This window comes from Rhopalosiphum padi, chromosome 4 (assembly GCF_020882245.1).
Source record: "Rhopalosiphum padi isolate XX-2018 chromosome 4, ASM2088224v1, whole genome shotgun sequence".
Taxonomy (NCBI): Eukaryota; Metazoa; Arthropoda; class Insecta; order Hemiptera; family Aphididae; genus Rhopalosiphum; species Rhopalosiphum padi.
In genome coordinates, this window is record NC_083600.1 from 40,546,372 (window position 1) to 40,559,702 (window position 13,331).

The 13,331-nt window shown below is 31.0% G+C and overlaps 1 protein-coding gene across 1 annotated transcript in view; it reads left to right on the forward strand.

Annotated features, from left to right (window-relative positions):
- Positions 1–256: 256 nt before the first annotated feature.
- Positions 257–13,331, forward strand: part of LOC132928965 (zinc finger protein sens-like) — a 56,130-nt gene continuing 43,055 nt past the window's right edge. Inside the window, exon 1 of the mRNA XM_060993943.1 lies at positions 257–944. The gene's annotated coding sequence lies outside the window, so the exon portion shown is untranslated. The remainder of the gene's footprint in view (positions 945–13,331) is intronic.

Sequence of the window (13,331 nt, forward strand, 5' to 3'; positions counted from 1 at the left end):
TTGTTATTATTGTAATACTGTAACTGACCGCGCGCGCGCGCTCGCGCCGCTAACGTTATTTTTTCGCGCTACTCGGCGGCCCCCGAGTGGGATCGCTCCGGCCGCGCGCCGGTCGACGGCGGACAGACGAACGGTCGGACGTACGAACGAACGGGCGACCGGCCCGGTGGGGGGAACTCGTCGGTAACGGTGGCGGTGGCGGCGGCGGCGGCGGCGGCGACCGACGAAGACGCGCCGGGCGAAACTGGGTTGTCCTCCGGCCCGGCAGTGGAACAGACGCATCCGATACGCGAACAACACTCTCTCGTCGCGGCAGCACACACACCGCACAACGCACACGACGCGCGACGACGATCACAATAATATTAATATTATATTATCGTAATGATAATAATAGTCGTATAGGCTGCGGTAATCGCAAATAATATTACCCGTTCGTCGGCAGATCGTTGGACCGTCGTCGGACCGCGCAGTGATCGCGTAAACCTCATGCGGGTACATAATGCCGTTGTTTCGTTCGACGTCCGTGTGTGAATTTTAAACGAATTTTAACAATCGTTTTTGATTTTTATTCGATTTTTATTCGATTTTAATTTTTTTTTTTTTTTTATTTTATCGTCGTACAGTAATCGCGATATAATAATACAAAGTTTCTGTGCGATTCGGTTTGTTTGTTTGTTCGTGGTTTTCTATCTTATTAATTAGTCTTACTACGCGTCTCGTTTTTCCGTTTTCGTCGATCGATCGGCGAAAAAAATAAATAACGTTCGGTGTTTTTGTGCCGTCCACTGCGACATGGCCATGCGGAAGCTAATATTAAGTAATTTACTTTTACGTGACGGCCGTTTAAACTTTTGAAGTGTCCAAGTGTGTTCCGCGTGAGGATAACAACGACTACGACGCCGCCGCATCCGCTGCCCAGCCGACACTCGACCGATCATCAGGTAAGAATATTATTTTTCTATTAGTCGTTATAGACATTTAAATATTAAAGGATAGGTAATTTAATATTAGAAAAAGCACTATTAGATAAACCCAATAGAAATCATGACGTATTGACGTATAACTAGATTAAATTATATTCTTAAAAATATTATTTTATTTAAAAATTAAAAATTAATTAAATAAATGAAAAAAAAAATTATCTTAGAATATAAAATAAATAATATAATGGCAAAGAAATCATTTTATTTTTTTTAGGTGAGTATACTCATATTTGTATCCCTATAGTATCCACATCTGTTTAAAAGTTTAAACCGCAACAGAAAAAAAATATTTATGCTAGTTAATAAATAAATTATTCCAATTTTGGTTTTTCAAACGAAATATGAATTAATAAATATTTTATCTAAAAATATTTGGTCATTATAATTGTATTATTGTTATTCTATATTTTATACAAATATAATTTTAAAAATAACTGAAATAATAAGGTTTTTTATAATATTTTGATTTCTGAGTATACGTGCATTTATAATTAATTAAATTTTAAATTTATACCTTATTTTATAATTTTATATTATTTATAAAAAATATAATTATTTTCGTTATGCATTATAATCCTGTTGTTATAGATCACATTTTATTTGTCTAGTCTCTAGTATAAACTTTCTAAGTCCGAATTATATAAATTAATAATAATTGTAATTTATTTATACACTTTATTTTTTATTTCATAACACATATATAATATATAAATCGTAATTTAACCAATATTAAAATATACGTTTTTTAAACTAAATATTTCAATAATTTATCTATTTAATTAAATATATTAAAAGCTTTATTTAGATAAATAAAATAAGTTTATTCGAATCAAACCATATAATTAGTATATTATTATGTATAGCTACCTAATTATCATTATTAATTACTTTTACTAAAAGTGTGAACTAATAAAAAATTTAATATAAAACACACCCATGTGTTGATATTTAATACAAAATATGCCTATCATAATAAATTAAATGTCTTTAGGATAATATAATATCATACCTATATAATGATTAAGATGCCCGATAGCTAATTAGGGAATTAGGCTTACCTAACGCTATAAGGATACGCGTGTATATTAATAAAAGTATTGAGACGAGCAATTTTAATGCATTATAAAAATAAAAGCAATATTACTATATTTAATAATATAACAACCATTGAGTAGTTTATTTTATTATGATAATCGATTAGAGTACTTAAAGTATATACCTAAGTAGTAAATATATAACCACTTTAAATACATATATACCTGTACAGGTAATAATATTAAATGAGACTATTTTTAAGGAAAACGTTCATAATCGGTACTTTATTATTATATACATTGTCGAGGTTTTCCTCTCGTTCCCCATCACTTTTTGTTTCGTTGACCGAGTTTTCTCATCCGAATTCACTTTTCCCAATCGTTATTGTTCCCCGGTGTCTCCATTCTTATTCACGCGGTTCTTTTGTGTCACGAATGATTGATTACTTTTTTTCGTTACACATCCCATACAAAAAAAAAATAATGATAATAGTAATAAAAATAAGAATAAAAACCGCAAGCGTATTGAAGAAGCCGAAAAAATAGCAAACTCTGTTTCGTAATAAGTATGTGTATAGGTATATAATCCAACACGCGACCATATTATATATTATATGTCGCTGCGCACAGAGAACAATACCGATTCACCGCGACATTTTCGGTCACATTTATAAATTCTTCACAAAAATATTGTTCTCCGCGTCTCGTTTATAATATATAATAACATATATACATACATACAATGCATTGTGTATAATAATATGCGATATCTCCCGTGGTTGTGCAACAGGACTCGATTTTTTCCGCACGGCCGCTCCCAAACGGCACGTTTCTCGTCCGACTTTCCGAGATCGGTTAGCGCGCGGCATTGTTTATGCTTCATGCAAAATGCCGACGAGTCCGTCTCGCGCGCGTAAAGACGGGCAACGCGGAAAGAGACGTCTATAGGCAAAGGTTAGGTGTTAGGTCGGCCTCATGGGTTGAGTGAGAAATAAAAATGATACATTATTAAAAAACATTAGCGCACTCGGGGGGTCATTGGCGGCCATACATCTCACGTATGTGCGTATATATCATACGTGACCGGATCGGGTTTCACGATTTGCTGAACTTATGATACAATATTCCCTGAATGTTATAAAATGAATGGTGGATAGAATATAAAGACGTAATGAACATGATGATCCGTCGCGTGCCTGTGTAGAGCTATTATAATACACATAATAATAATATATCGCTTTACTAGATTATACTAGTATTATATATACTCGTTGAATGAAGCCATTATATACAAGTATAAACAAATAAACAATAATACATTATGAAATAAATACGGTGTAACGTGTCTATAATATAATTATGTATAATACCGTGATTACAAACGAGGCATTGTTCTTGGTCGCAGTCGCGGTTGCCCCTATAATATTATCATCGTCGAGACCGATCGGGGTTAATAATCACCCGTTATTAATACGTCGCGTAACCGTAGGCAACAATAATTAGTAGGTGGGTAAGTGAATTAGAATAATATTATTATTATGACGTCTCTCTCGGGGAAACATTTTCGCCCGCTGTAGCAGTAGCAGTTATCGTGGTTGCCCAATCGATTTCTCGTTGTGTATATCTACTCAATTCTGGCCACCGTTTCGAAATTCGTCAATATAATAGTACCTACCGGCTGCCTGCAATAACAATAATTCGCGTAATAATCATTTCGTGTCGATTCGGAACGAATATAATATACTATATAAATTAATAGTAATAATATAATATTATTATTATTATGCGCTAAAAATCGGAACATTTTTCGACATTTTCCTCTGCCACCGAGCGGAGAGAAAAACATTACGTAGGTATATATATATATATATATATATATATATATATATATATATATATACATAATTTACCTAAAACTATTTTATATTATAGAAAATTACTAGCCACGCGATGGTTATCGCGAGTTCCGATTGTACACGTATATACATATATATATATACGTATATATTTAATACCTCCGGGGCGACGCACAAAACAATGGCTAATCCGATACCTGTAGCGCCCACCCCACTTGCGACGTCAGAAGCTCTTCTTTTACGTCGTGTACTTCTGTAATAATTGCGATATTATTTATTCTCCCGCAACGTGTGGCGAGTGAATAATTTCCACGTCGTTATCTCGCAAGTTCTATTAATACAAGCACGTATTTAGGTATTATTATTACTTTTTGAATATTGTTCGCGGATTGCGCTGCGCATGTGAATTTAAGTCGTCAAAAATTAAAACGATATTGTGAAATATTGCAATAAACGTGTATTATACCTATATTATTAACATTACATAGTTGTATATATACCATATTTTGTGTGTTTTCTCACTAATATAATACTGTGTATTATCAGGTTGCCTATAATATACCTATTATATCAATCTAATTTACAGCGGATGAGAACACATTTTAATATAAACAATGAATTACGCATAAAGACTATAAAATTAAGGTTAAATCATAAACATTATAATATAATATCATTATGAGATGGTATGAAAGATTATATAGTGTATTATTTTTGTGGAAAATCGTCACTTACACCTGTACCGTTAAAATATTACTATATAACGTTCCGCATTAGGTATATCATGATTCGTGATGTTATATAAATAATAGCTGGTAACGAAAAATTATATTTATTGTGGTAATGATTTTTAATAATGATAAAAAAAAAACAATCGAGTCTTATAATATGCGTCATTGAGTGTTTCGAACGTTAATCTTCGGGTCGTACAAACTTCAAAGTAATAATAAACTCCGAGCATCTATATATACGTATGTCCAAAGTGAAATATAAACGCGATGAATCCGTGTCCACAAAAGAGCTGTCAGTTCGGCGACTATAGAATATGATGCTTAAGACAATAATGAGTATAGCAGTCTAATTCTTTTGTCAGGATCTATTCATCTTTCGGAACACGTTATATTTGGCTAGAATAATAGTAATATATATATATATATATATATGTCATGTCATTATGTCATACTAGGAAAATTAGTTTATTCATACAATACGTACGAACAGATGTATAGTATACACGCAGCATACGTGCCGCAGAATATTTCCAATACCTATACCTGTATGTGTAATATGCGTCAGGCGTACTGGAAACGAAAAAAAATAAGACATTCGAGACGGTGACCGAGAGAGGAATAATAATAATAATAACACTAATAACAGTATAATAATATTCGATTCTAATATCTACGAGATAATATTCTATTTTCAAAAGCATATTACCAATTCACGGGATGGTAATTTTTAGGTCACAGAATACGTAGATACCAATATATATATATAAGTATACTACGTGTTATTTTTTCCTATATTATAATAATATATACACACACGCCACCGATCGATTGCACGGATCGGCATTATAAACACTAAACCAATATATTTGGAGCACATAAAGATGATAATTTGGTCAGTGGGCGACCGTTGCATTATTGTCATGACCGGGCAAGGTGGTGTCAGAAAAGTATATTGTTTCGATGAAAAAATTGAAAAATAAAAGAGCGGGAGATATAGCATGCGCATACTTTATTATACAAAAAATAAATAATATAAATCATTCCGAAACAGCAGCTATAAAGCAGTAACCACATGTGCAAATGTGCAATAACCACGTGGTTTTCAAGGTACTGCAGGCGCGTACTTCATATTTTTTTTTTGCATTACCGTAAATCGTAATTATACGCTGTCCTGCGAATTTGAAAAAATACGTACACACACAATTATTAGGTATGTTACCTATGATGTCACAACCGATTTTCATGGCATTCGAATAATAGTTATGTACAGATAATACACATAGTAGCATATCACAATATAATATATATTGTATGTAACATGTAATATACTTATATTATAATGTATAATATAACTATATATTATAACGTCGCGGTAAGAGGTAGGACGCGTGGAGGAAATAAAATGCGTAAAAAAAAATTGAAATCGACGAAATCGAAAGTGTTACAGATTGGTTCCGTTACGTCACCACGTCTATTATATATTATTATATACATATTGTTTGCCCATCGCGGTTGTTTAGGTACGACACAAAACGAATGAAAAACGAGGGTTTTCCGGGTTACGACTTGTTCTTTTGTTATATAGATAGTATCCGCAAATTTCGTAATAACTATTATTGAAGAAAAAATAAAAAAATAAGTATATATATATATTAGCTACCTATAAGAACCTATTGCCAATATAATATAACAATATTGTATGTAATCAGCAATTGTCGTTGGCATATTCACTGCAGCTATATAAAATATACAGTGATTCATCTAACTCCAGGCTACACAGTACCTATTATAATTATTTAATTCTAAATGTTTATATTTAGTTTGAACTTTGAAATATGTAGATATATATAATTTACTTATATATTATATTTTATAAGAAAACAAATCAAATGTTATACTATTTTTATCTAATGTTTTTAATTTATTATTTTGATGGCAATCTAGATTCATGGTTTTACGCAATTGGAATAAAAATATTTTCCAAAAATTATTAATTTATTGTTATCGGATTTTTAATATTTGTTTTTATTTTTGTATTAATATAATAACATTTAAAGTTTAAACAAGTGGTTTAGTATGTAGGTTTACCTTCGGCTTTTTTTTTTTTATAAAATAATCTAAACCTTAATTCTTATAAATAAAAAAAAAAACTTGGGTTATCCGTTGTTAACTATGTTAGCATTATAAGAAAAGTATATATTACTTCTGCAAAAATTATAAACATCTGCTATAGTGAACAATTTATAATTTTATAAAAAATATGTATAAGTACCTATGAATCTTAAAATATTTTTTTTTCAGTTTTGTATGTGACTACGTAACTATAGGTATATTTCTATGCGGACTGAATCAACAAAAAAAATATCTATTATAAAATGTAATTCTTATTAGTCAATACAATATTTTTATACATAAATAGAAGTTATAGAAGCGTGATAATAGATATTAATGAATAATGACACTATACGTTTATTATGAGTTGATATTAGTATTTAGTAGGCAGAGTGGGCTGGGATTATAGACTTTTTGTACTAGCTGATTATAAACTATTATGATATTATACTTCAAATCATACTAACAATTTTTTTTTTTAATACAAAAAAATTACTTGTTCAATTTTAGTTTAGATTACAGTTAAATGGATCACCCGTAGATATAAACATAAATACATAATGATATTCTTTACGAAATCGTATCATATAATATTAATGATATGCTACAGCGCGGTGTATATAATATAGTGTATTATAATATAATATGCATATATATATATTATATATGTAAACTTATACGGTATAGGTACCTATATATATTATATATATTATATATATCCGATGTCGTTCGGCGTACGATAACCCAATGTATATACCCAGTATATAAGCACATCGATTAGTTACAGCGGTATATATAGAGGTATATGATACAGATCATAATATATATATATATATATATACTTACCTATAACGTATAAACATATATAGTGACTTTATTTTGTAAAAACCTCGTAAACCGACGAGACGGTTGCAAATTATTTCGCTTTCGCCTTAATTGGACGAAAGGAATGTTTCGCAAACTGTATCAAATCGAATCGCGCGGACGTTTTGCACTTGTGTTGTTATTAGTATTATCATTATCATTATCAGACGTGTCGAAAGTTTCGCTTACCTACACGATGCTCATTCGCGATGATGATAATAATAATAATAATAATAAGAACAACAATTATTATTATTACTATTATAGGTTTAGTCGGATAATGTTATATATTATAATGTATTAAAGTATATATTGCCGTTTTGTACGTAATAATGACTAATGAGTGTGTTCGGCACTGTAGCAATACTACCTATATACCTAATACGTATATGCCGCGCAATATCAATAATGATGTGGTGTGAGTATCGCACATATGTTCGACGAGTAATATAATGTATGATGTATTATGTATTATACGTCTGCGAGCCGTCACTGTTGTCTTTACGAGCATTATTGCATATTATTATTAATATAACACATAATATATCGATGGTACGCGATTATATATAAATATATATATAGACTTATAGACTTATATAGCAATAATCGTGTACGTATTTGAGTATAATGCACGTGGACACGTGCAACACCGTATACCCGTGATCTTAGCCTATACATATTATATATTATTATTATTATTGTACCTATTCGTAAATATTTTATACGCAAATTATACAGCACTACAGCAGATATAGTTAAACTGCAGTTTTACACCGTTACACGTAGGTATATTGTGTTATTGTGATGATTCCGCGGGCGGTCGTAATTTCACAGCCAATTAGAGTAAAAATAAATAAATAATAAAATAACAGCGAAAATATTATTGTCATTGATATTCAAATGAGATTTCCGAAAACTGGTCCCGACCGGGTGCACGCAGCAATTATACTTTGCGTATGATAATATACTCGAGTTGAACGATATATTTTACTTGTACAGTTTTCTTTACGATATAAACTAATAAAAATAAATAAGATATTATAAATTATAATTATTATATTAACAATGTCAAGATGGGATTATAATTATTATTATTTGGCAGCAGTGATGGTTGTCGCGCGAATAATATTATAAAACATTTTAGTACATTGCACGGGACTACAGCACGCGCGGGTCCACGACCCAATGCAACACATTAAAATAATCATTATTTATGAGTTATGACAATAATAACGCCGTATGATGTACTCATGTTATTATTGTAACACGCCCGCTTTTCTCATTAAATTTGAATCGTACAAACATAATATATAGTTATGTATAATATATTATATGTTTTACGGTTAGGACAAATTCGTTGCAATATCATTATATTATTATTATTACCATCAATTTAGTATTTATTTTGTACGATAAGTACGTGTGCATAGGTTGTACTTATATTAATTTATATCATTTATAATAAATTTTGTTTACCGGACACATCGGTTATAATATAATATATATATAGGCGTATATATTATATACTGCGTGGTAGATACACGTCAGTTTTCGCCAGGGACTGGTTTTTACTGTATTTTGACAGGGGCGTAGGAATTCGAGATGGAGATCGAGCTACCGGTATTAAAATATTATAAACGTGAACATACATGAACGTGCGAGGCATCGAACCGAAAAATATTAGCATAAAATGGCCAGTCGATCGATCGGCATCGCGACTTTCAGTTTCACCTGCAGGTTTGATCGATCGATGTCCGGTCCATTCATCTTTGATCCAATTTACTTATTCCGAATAGATACAGAAAGAGAGAGAGAGAGAGAGAGAGAGTGATAATCGTATGTATAGATATATACATTTACGTTAAATTTGTGCTTTTGTTCATATTTTTTGCTGGTCGTTGGCCCCTTCATGGCGTTAGAATTAGATCATAATAGGATCGACCCGGGCGCTATGCTAATGGACGACTAATAGAACGACGCACGTATGTACCTATTTATACGTTGTACGAGCTCATACCTATACATTTATATATATATATATATATATATATATATTATAATATTATGCGTTAACAACGAGTCTTATTATAATACGTCAAACATATCATAAATTATTATTGTAAAATTGAGTTTAAAAAAAATAAATTTCAACAAGGTTTGATATATCCAATACACATATATCATTATATTATAATGATTATAATAATATGTAAAATAATATATACTTAATAAGATTATTATCTGTACTATGTGGATCTCTTTATTATTACTTATTATTATTATTACACGTGCGTAGTGATATTAGAATAATATTATAATATTATACCATAGTATGATTTTTTTTCTTGCGTTCTTACAAGCTTTTATCATAGTTAACACACATCTTAAATCAATTTTTTTTCAAAATAAACTTTTTATGTTCATTAAATAATATAATATAAGTATTAAATATTTTCAATCATAGATAGACACACGTAAATGTTTATTTATTAATAGCTATAAACTTGATAATTATTGTCATCAATTTGATAAATATATAATAAGAGTAAACAATTTTTAATACTTTATTATAATTAAACATTACTTGATTTTCTTGAATAATATAAGACATTTATATTTTAATTATATATGTGTCTCCAAGAACTCTGGACGTGATTGAACAATAGGTCATATATATATTATGATTCTGATGATATTAAATATTTATGAAACACTCGTAGAACTAATGATGTAGTACAGGAAATTATTGAGTCTTTAAAATGTTGATACACTTTTGTGTGACTTGCTGTAAACAGGTATTTATGTATACCTGACACCTGTCGTACCTCGTACATAATTCTTGTGTACATCGACTTTCTGAAGGTAAACAAATTATTTTTTTGTGTATATTTTTTTCGCAAGCACTTACTATATAAGTATATCAGATGTATGGGCCACGGTATAGTGAGCTCGTAAAAAACATAAACTTTGTTTCAAATTTCTTTCACTGCACATCCGATAATATCCGTAAATATATTATATAGACATTTAGGTATACCTTTATTTTAAATGAATATACATATATATATATATATTATATTTTACACACGTATAACGACATAATATGGTTTTAACCTCAACGAATACCTATAAAATAATACATTTATACAAATTACTTTATTATTCAATTGAATTGAAGTTATAAAAGAAAACTTACAAATTTTTACTTTTATTGCATATTATATAAATAATATATATTATTAGGATGTATAGAAGTATACATAATACATATATAGAGTTATACCTATGCATTTTTTATAACAATTTATGTTCTAAGTGTTTATAAAATATATAATTCCTCACTGAAGAAATAGTTGTACCTATATACGCATAGTGTTTATAATATCACAAACTCTATTTTTTATTTTATGAAATTCCCAGGTACCCAATTGTTATTCATTTTAACAGTGCTTTTTAATCCTGCATTTGTAGCAGTTCAGAGTTGTAGGCGTTAAAGTCTCCAGCACCTCTCCTTTTCATAACTACAGATGCAGCTCACAACTGAAGTATGCTATAAACATGTTATACTATAATCCACAACGAATTTTAACATGTTTTGTCGCATTACGTAACAGTAATTATATATTTTATAAATAATATATAAGTACTCCGCAGTAACTAAAAAAAATGACACCGGTCGCCCCTCAAAATATTTCGTATCTTGGAATAGACTATTGGTTTGATCACGGCCTTGGGAACGATGACGTATTGACGTATTACCTTAAACGAACGAAAGATGTTGTCTAAATAATATTTATGCACTATTGATTGAAAACTGATATCAAAAACTAAACGTATTTTAGATTATTATTATCATATGTGCCATTAACCGTTTACAGATGATATACGCGTATAACGGGAAACACAATAATAACGTGTGCGATGATTGTGTAAATATTTTTCTTTTATCGTCTCGTATAATCACATAATAGGAATAAGAGGTATTAAATGATTAATTACGATTTCTCAATGATATATTTAATTAAAAAAAAAAAAATACACACACACGCGTGCGCAAAAACTTAAATTTACGATCGTTATCGAAGAAAAACGTGTGTTGTACTTCTATATGTGTATATGTTCTGCCTGCAGTTGTGTTTTAAAGAAAGTCGTCCGTTTTCGCTTGCTGCAGTATAAACATATAGGTATATATATTATATTTAAAAACGTTTACTTTTAAGCGTTATACTTATTATACCTATATAATATATATATTATATAATACTGCTGTGATACACGACACCTATATACTACAGCATACGTATACATATATTATAATATGTATACAGTATACATACCTATAACGTATTGTACCTATACCTTTGTATACTATTTAGATTTATATTATTATCAATAAATTATCGCGCCCATCACTTAACACGTATATTATTCTGCACATATACGTCGAACGTTATATATTAGTTTCGTTCCAGTCCGCGCGATATTGCAGTTATTACAATATTTATATAATATTATACAATCTTTATATTATAAACAGTTAGCTGATGCACGCCACGCGCACATACTATTATAACAGGCAATGTACTTACATATTATATTATTGTTTCACGCGTTGCAGGACTTTCCGGGGTGCGGTCTTCGCGCCGTATAATCGATTTTCCGACCGCCACCGTATATAGGTATAACGTATGGTTATTAACCATGTATGTAGTCGTGGTTCTACACTGCAAAGCTGGGAATACGCGCACCGCAGACTGTATAGATATATATTATGGTTATTAATTATTATTATGATCGTTTCACGGAGCCACGATAATACGCGATTTAGCGACAAAATATTGTATTATTATTAGGCATGATGTATGTATAAGTACCTAAATATTAAACTTTAAAACGCGTTGTCGGCACTGGTCGATTAGGTTCGGTCCGTACGTTATAACGCCGATAAATCTAACCGCCGGAAAAAAAAGTAAATGAAACCCGATGATGGGGCCCCGTCAACATCAATTAGCTATATAAGTCTACTTACGTACGTATTATATACTGGCCTGCTACATCACGCGCGTTAGGTATCTATACACATATATTATAATGTATATGATACTTCTGCTGGAATTTTTTATTTTATTTATTTATTATTATTTTTTACTACCGCGTGGCGACCGATAGCGTATAATATAATATATGATGCGTATAATATATAATGAGCATATATGCAGCACCAGCACCAGCACCAGCAGCAACGGCAGCGAATTCGTATTATATATTATATTGGATCACGTACGCGGACACGAACGGTTAACATTCACGCGCGCGCGAGCACACACACACGCATATTCGGATCACGGGCCCGCGCGAGTAATGGAAAAATACATTAGCATCCGCGGCGGATCACCCGTCTTAACCATACTATATGTGTATTATAATAATATAATATGTATACGAAACGTGTTATTACGCGGATTTCGGTATAGGTAGGTATACCTATATAATATTAATCTCGTGACCCATATAACGTGCGTGGTATTGGATTACGAGAAATACGATAGCGCGATGGAAGATTTACGCGGCGGTAGCGGTGGTTTTTTTAATAAAAAAAAAAATGTTTATTCTAATACCTACCGATCTTTCGTCGACCGCCACCCAGTGCGAATGTAATTAAGTCGCGGTAAGACTGCGACGGCAGAGCGGCATCTACGTATGTTTAATATTATATATTATAATATATAACTCGTATCTATCGCATAT